At 44.4% G+C, this 7467-nt stretch overlaps 1 long non-coding RNA gene across 1 annotated transcript; it reads right to left on the reverse strand.

Annotated features, from left to right (window-relative positions):
- Nucleotides 1-6531: 6531 nt before the first annotated feature.
- Nucleotides 6532-7188, reverse strand: LOC120743257. Its single transcript, XR_005698130.1, has 2 exons — nt 6963-7188; nt 6532-6638 (listed from the first exon to the last, which is right to left on the reverse strand). It is a non-coding gene; the product is annotated as an uncharacterized LOC120743257 (long non-coding RNA).
- Nucleotides 7189-7467: the final 279 nt, after the last annotated feature.

The following is a 7467-nucleotide window of genomic DNA, read 5'->3' on the forward strand; positions in this document are numbered from 1 at the left end:
CTGGTGCAGGTGTGCCGCGGTCAGTTGAAGAATCCGCGAGTTTCTCTGTGAGTTTCCCATTACGTCGTAGCTACTCGGTGCTTGTTTGGAAGTTTAGGGTTTTTTCGCTGTAAAAAGAAGTTTTCTTCCCACGCACAGCGGACACTAATGTTTTTGTCACTTTTTATGGAATCAAACTCAAAGTAAGGTCAGTACTTCCACGCTTTAAACGCTGCACGCTCACACTCTCTCCTGCACTTCATATGTGATCCATTGTTGATCTGCACACAGCTGTTGTCACTAACGGCGCACTCGCTTACGTCACTGTCCTGAGACATTCTCGCAAAAAAATCACGGTTTTAGTAACGCAGGAACGCAGCGTTCCTACGGGAAAGTAACGGTAATCTAATTACCGTTTTTGCAATAGTAATCCCTTACTTTACTCGTTACTCGAAAAAAGTAATCAGATTACAGTAACGCGTTACAAGTAACGCGTTACTGCCCATCTCTGGTCTTGTGTGTGTTTGGTTACTCCCACCTGTGTTTGCATTCCCTGGTTATTCCTCTGTGTATTTAAGCCCTTCTGCCACACATAAAGGCACACTTTCAGTTTAAGTCTGTTCCCAGTATATCCATTTGGGTCCACACTGTCTCTCCACTCTACACATCTGCTAGCACTTCACTTTATCCTCGATCCCCTACTCTTCCATAATTTTATCCTCTACCTAAGCTAAACTGTCGGATGGATGACTCATACATACACAACTAGTAATATGGTATTTAGGGTGTCCTCCTCTGTGATCTTGATTTCTTACCTTCCCTGCCTGAGATCTTCACTCCATTCGTTGATCATTTCCACGACTCCTTGTGCCATGGTGTGCTCTGCACCCTGCGGACTCCTGGTTGGTCCTTGTTGTCGGATCTATCAAGAGTAGCCTTCTTCAGTCCTTCCCTCTTTTTTTCATGGATTGGATTTCCTCTGTCTGACTGAAAAATGGACTCCATCAGGTGAGTTGCACGCTTTTTCTGAACTACTACTTGGTGACTGTGCTTATTTTAGTGCTCTGAGATCTTCTGGTCACAGCGGGAGGGTTAACTGTTGTTTTTAAAGCACACTTTGACAGCCATCCTCATCGACACGCTACTCCAGCTTTGAACTTTGTTTGTGTGAACTGGGCCACTTGCCTTCTCTGCTGTGTGCAGTATGTTACCGGCCTCCTAGATATAATAAGGATTTTTTGAGTTTTCTGACTTTCTTGCTGACCGTGCATCACGTTACGACCAGATCCTGCTGCTCGGTGATTTTAATATTCACATCTGTTGCCCAGGGAAGCCCCTGGCTAAGGACTTAGTGAACTCTTTTAATTTTGTTCAAAAGAGGGCAGTAAAGACTGCCAAGAACTGGCACATATCCCTCGTGTTTTCTATAAAACCATAAATTCTGTGTTAGATGCAGAAGATCATGTTCCCTTGCAGTCTTCTGAGGCTATGTGTAATTCATTTCCTACTTTATTATTCTTATTTTTTGTGTGTAAGATTGTCAGTTTAAAATCTTCTAAATTATCCTCTGTTGATCCAGCTGTGCATGTTTCTTGTTCAAGTTTGCTTATTTCTTATCAACAAACTGCTCTACCTGAACTAGAGAAGCTTGTGTCAAAGGCTAAACCATGTGGTTCTCAGAATGATGTCATTCCTCCCCATTTTCTTAAAGAGGTGTTTCTTACCGTTGGACCACATATTCTGAACTTAATCAATACCAGTTGTCAGGTCGAGTACCGAGGAGTTTCAGCATGCGGTTATCCATCCTTTACTTGATGTGCTATCCAAACCAGAAACCTTGGCTGGATGCAGAAGTCTGTTCCCTGCTGAAACCCAGGGAGACTGTCTTCAGGTCTGGTGATGCAGAGAAACTCAGAAGGGCTAGGAAAGAAGTGACTGCAGGCGTCAAGAGAACCAAAGCCACTTACGCATGGAAGATTCAGGGTCATTTTGGACTCTACAATCCTTCTTCCATTGCACTTGGGGCTTGTGTGGGGGTGATGACATCTTCCCCCTGACCTGTTTTCTGTGTGTGTGTTGTGCCTTGTCAATCTCTAGCTGTAAGAGCAGTTCCTTCTTCTAAATGTTGGAACACTGAGCCAGTGGCGTGTCTAGAAAATTTTTGTTGGGGGGGCCGGGTAGGGGCACAGATTTGGAGAGGGGTGGCAGATAATGTTTAAAAAAAAATTCTACCAACCGTTAACCATAATTCAATAACCCTATAAACCTAATAACTGAATACGCTTTTAACTCTTATTAGAATGAGATTTTAACCACTACGGTGCAAGTTTTTAGATACTGCGTTGATAAAGTACAAGAGATACAATCAGTGCTTTGTCAGTGTTTACTCAGCATTCAAGGACAGCAACATTTGCATAGTATTTTTACTGACATATAGTGCACATATGTTTTGGGCAAAAACATTTTTTAATATTAAAATACGAACATTTGTAACAAACAATTGACAAATTAGCCAGTTCCAATGTAAAACTTTATCTGCCTGTTAAAAAAAGAAGATAATCTTCTCACAAACTGGTGTTTGATTTTGAAACAGGAAAAAAGTGGAGAAACAAATGAAAAGACTAACATTTGAATAAAACCTGAAAGCAACTAATTACTTTCTATGCTGCCTTATGGTAAACTTTGGTAATATTGATAAAGAACAACACTGGCTGATGATGAAATACAGTCAGCTGGCACGGTGACACTGCCAGTATTAACCTGCAGGGCTGGACTGGGACAGAAAATCGGGCATTTTCACTACAGACCGGCCCACCAGGTATTAAAGCCATAAAGCCTTTGAATGGAAACAAACGCTGTTGTGACAGTGATGTACAGTCTTGTTGGTATATGTATGATTTCTATACATTTTATGTCAGATAAAAACTTTGGTTGTAAGATTTAGATAATTATTTAATAAAAGCAAAATATTTTAAATGAGAATAAGAAAGAAAAGTATTTCTTTGTGCCCCCCTCTCCCTGTTAATGCCCTACCTGCCCCCTGGCAACACTTTGCTAGACCCGCCCCTGCACAGTTACCAGCCGTCAGCTACTTAGAAAAGGATCCTGGTGTTATTTGTCTCTCAGAAACAGTTCATAACTTCAACTCATTCATGTCACCTAAAAGGTAAACCTGTTTCTCCATCACCTGTTCAGCTCTGATGATCCAGTAAGGACATCTCCTGGTTTCATCTTCATGTTTCCCTCTCACCACATATCCAAACCGACATCATGACCAGCAGCTTTACAGCTGTGGCTCCAGCAAACATCAGCTGATACTAGAAATTAATATTAAATAAATTCTAACAACAGCTGATCAAGCTTAAACGTGCAGCTGTTGTTTAGCGCGACATCTGCTGGTTTCTTCTTTCTGACGCAAAGTGGGCGATAAACAAACGAGAGAGAAAAGCTGATCAGCTGATCATTGATCAGTTTCATGATTGAAGTAGAAACAGGAGAGGGAGGGGGAGAGAATGAGAGAAGAAGAGGCAGCTGTGCGGCGTAAAGACAGAGTAACTCCAGCTTTGTGTCTTTTTTTCATTATAGCGAAAGTCTGGGACAAACTGCGTCTCTTCTCAGCTCAATACGAAACGTGTAATATTTTCTCTGAATGAGGGACCATTCCATTTTTTTAAGTAGCCGTTGGCAACTCTACTAACTGACCTTATGAATAAAATAAAGTAACATCACTATCAGTAACATCATAGCACCACCCAGCTGTATAAAAACTCCGTCAAGCTGGCTAGAACGCAGTACGAGTTATTGCAACTGACGGTAAAAAGTCAGCACAACGAAAATAAACTCCACCTGAACTTGGTTCATATCTGACCCAGATAGACTGCAGGTCATAACTTCTTACCTGAAGTTCAGTTCACCTGACACTCGGACTGGTGGCTGCCTCGGGTCTCTCCTCCTGCCTCACCTTCCCTCATCCACCTGCTGGCCTCTGTGGAAGCTCCGCCATAGCCACCACCAAACAACTGAGTTATTTTTACACATCGACCTGCATCTGGCCAATCCACCACCTCTCATTGTTCATGCCCTTACAAAAATAAATAAAAAATAAGTCACCGGGCATATGCCCAGTATGCCCAATGGCCAGTCCAGCTATGTTAACCTGCAACCAAATCTGCAGCTCCATACAGCAATGTTATGACTTAGATTATATCTTATAACTCATAACTCTTATGCTAGCTCCCCTCAGTAGCCTACTGTCTGATATATTCGACGGCTGCAATAATTCTTTAAGTGTTAATTTTTCCTTGGTATTCTAATTTCACCGAAGTTTACTAAACTCAACAAACTTAATATTACTTACCGGGACATTTATTCTGTCCTCATTTTCTTTCACCGAAAAATTGTTTCCTGCGGTGCCGTCTTTCGTGCTTGGCTCTCCTACCTTTGCTAACGTGATGCGCATAGCGCAGAAGCCGATGCTGCATTCACTTACACTCGGATATCTGACTTCACCGTGAAAACATAATCGTACATTTGATTGAATTTTATTGTTTTGCCTTTGGGGTGGCACCTGGGGTGGCCAGTCTGGTTGGGGGGGTGGCCTGTGCCCCCCCAGGCCACCCTGCTGGACACGCCACTGACAGCCACGAGAAGCCGACGGGTAAAGAGATCGTTTTTTTTTTTTATCGGATTACGTCGTTGAAGAGAAATTTTTTAAGCCATGTTTCCGAAGTAAGAGCCGACGGATGGTCTGGATATACCAAATATAACGTCCCAGAACACTCCAGCTCACATGTTAGTCTGCTCCAAGCATTCCCACAAAGGTCAGAGTTTTGTAGTAGTTAATACGTCATTTTTCTTAACATAACTGGTGATACAGGTTACAAGCAAGTCTGGCGCTGAACAGAAATTGCCGCGCTATGCTCCTTTATTTATTGTGCATAAATAGTGAATTGTCCTGATACAATATTGTGTTTCGCTTCTGTTGTTATGGTACATTGACAAAAACATATACTTTTATTCACAGGATAAAACAGTTGTTTTGTATCACTAATTGTCCAGTACGATTACAGCATACAATATTATTGTCACTGCTACATTTCTGTGATGAACCAGAAATTATTTCCACTACTAATTAATTACCGTTGAGCTCAAAGGTTATATTAATAAACGGTTAACGAATGTGTATTTATGACGACGATTTGTGAGACTGGTAAACTTACCTTTGTTCGTACGATGGTCTTTCGTTCTACACGGTGCGTTTCAAGGTCCTGTACCCATCCGTCGGTAAACTGTACCTGGGCTTGTTGCAGTGACCTGAAGTTACTAAACTTCACGAGTGTATGCACTCACTCCAAGAACCGTGTAATTATAAATATGAGCGCGGTGAAGTTGGGCAGCACGCTGACGTCTTTTGTCCCTCTGTGTGCTTGTAAGGGTCTGACCCTTTCACTCCTTTGATTTTTTCCTCGTATTTTTCTTTGTCTTTTCGTCGAGTCTGTCTTTTTACGGACCGGCAGTGTTCTCCTTTTGTTTTGTACATTCCTTTTTTGTGTGGCAAAGAAAAAACAAGAAGCTATTGGAACCGGAGAATGAACGTTTTGCAGTGCTGCAAACGCTTGCATTTGATGCAGGTACTTGGATTGTTTTGCCACGAGTTCCCGGCATGTAATGCGCGAAAATCACGTGATTGCTAAACAAGGGGGAGGGTACATCCAGCCTCCTCGGCTGTAATTGGTCCAGCCCAGAGTCGATCATGACCAATTGGCCAATCCAACACCTTTCATTATATATACCCTTCCTAAAAAAAAAAAAAAAATCCATCGGCCCATAAAAACAAAAAATCGCCAGCGGCCCACCGGGCAAATGCCCGGTATGCCCGATGGCCAGTCCAGCTATGCCTGGGGCGGTCTGCTTGCTTCCACCCCGGGGGAAAGGGTAACATCTCCTGGGTGTAGGTGCCGTTTCCCCCTCCAGGGGCGAGGGTACCTGGACCCGGGGTATAGAGTTTGTTTAGGGAGTGTGATTGTGTGTACATGTCCATTTATGTCTATCCTTACGTTGGGTGAGTGCTTAGTATTTATATATGTGCGCATGAGGGTGGGAATGCATGTTTGTGTCTGTGTGTGCCTGTTTGTCTGTGTCTATATGTCAGGTCGGGTCTTACGCTCCACCTCTCTGGGAACTCCCAGGCCCTCCAAGGCCTATCTCCCCTCACCACACTCCCTGCCGGTAACTGATGCCCTCAGACGTTGGTGTGTTGGTGGTTCTTGGTGTCCGGGGCTGGGGGCTCAGGTATGTACCAGCTCACTCCCGGTGACTACTTGGCGGGGCCTGGTGCCTGTTGCTCGGTGAGGCCTCTTCCGGGGCAAAGGGGGCCCTTGGGCCTCCGGTCTCTGGGCCTGCGGCTCGGTTCACTCTGGCACAGCTGGCTGCCGGCAGAGCCGGCGGGCACGCCGGTGCAGCCCCCTCTAGCTTCTGCTTGGTAGCTCCTGGGTGACGCCTCGTCTGGGGATCCTCAGCCCTTCCCATGAGGGTGGCACGGATGCCCCTCCGGTGGTCCTCCTTGGGCTCTCGCACTCTGAGGCCTCTGGATGTCTGGGGCCTGGATCTCCTCCATGCCTGCTTCATGCCCTGGGAGACGGGGCTATGGCCCCCTACACCTGCGGTCCCCAACCCCCAGGCCTGGGACCGGTACCGGTCCGTGAGTCGTTCGGTACCGGGCCGCGAGAGTTGAGGCTCAGGTGTGAAATGTGTGGTTTTCAGGGTTTTATCGGTTTTCAGCGTTATTTTGTTATCGTTTTTATTGTTAACTCAGTTTTCCTGGGTCTTTTCACCTGTGTTACGAATAAATCTTTTTTTCGGTACCGGTACTAGTTTTATTTTGTTGTATTTATCCGCGACACCTTAAAGGCCGGTCCATGAAAATATTGTCGGGCATAAACCGGTCCGTGGCCCAAAAAAGTTTGGGGACCGCTGATCTACACCCTCTTGCAGACCATTACATGGGGAAACCTTTGAATACAAGCGCGCTGATCCACACGGGTGTTCACTGCTCGTAGACTTAAATTACACCTTTCTTGGCTACTACTTCAAAGTACATTGTGCACTGTCGGTCCTTCGTGCTGCACAACAACATTCAATATTTAGTATTTACTGCTGTTTACACTTAGCTAGATTAATGCGATGGTGTTGTGTTTAGTATGTTGCTTTGTTTTTTTGCTTGTTTTCTATTCTTCTTCTCTCAACAGGTGATCCAGGAGATTTTTTTTTCTCCCCCTTTCTCACTGTCCCTCTCCCCTTCTGTTTTTCTTTTCCTTCCTCTTTCTCTCTCCCTTTCCTATCCCTCACTCATGTCTGTCCCGTCTGTAACAACTGAAAATAAAATAAAATAAATAATAACAACAAAGGTCGATCAAATGGACCAATACGGCAAGGCCACGATGATCCATTTGGCAAAGTAAATCCATTGGGTCTCCTTGTTGGTCTTCA

The sequence above is a fragment of the Simochromis diagramma genome, unplaced genomic scaffold (assembly GCF_900408965.1).
Source record: "Simochromis diagramma unplaced genomic scaffold, fSimDia1.1 OVJJ01000491.1, whole genome shotgun sequence".
NCBI lineage: Eukaryota > Metazoa > Chordata > Actinopteri > Cichliformes > Cichlidae > Simochromis > Simochromis diagramma.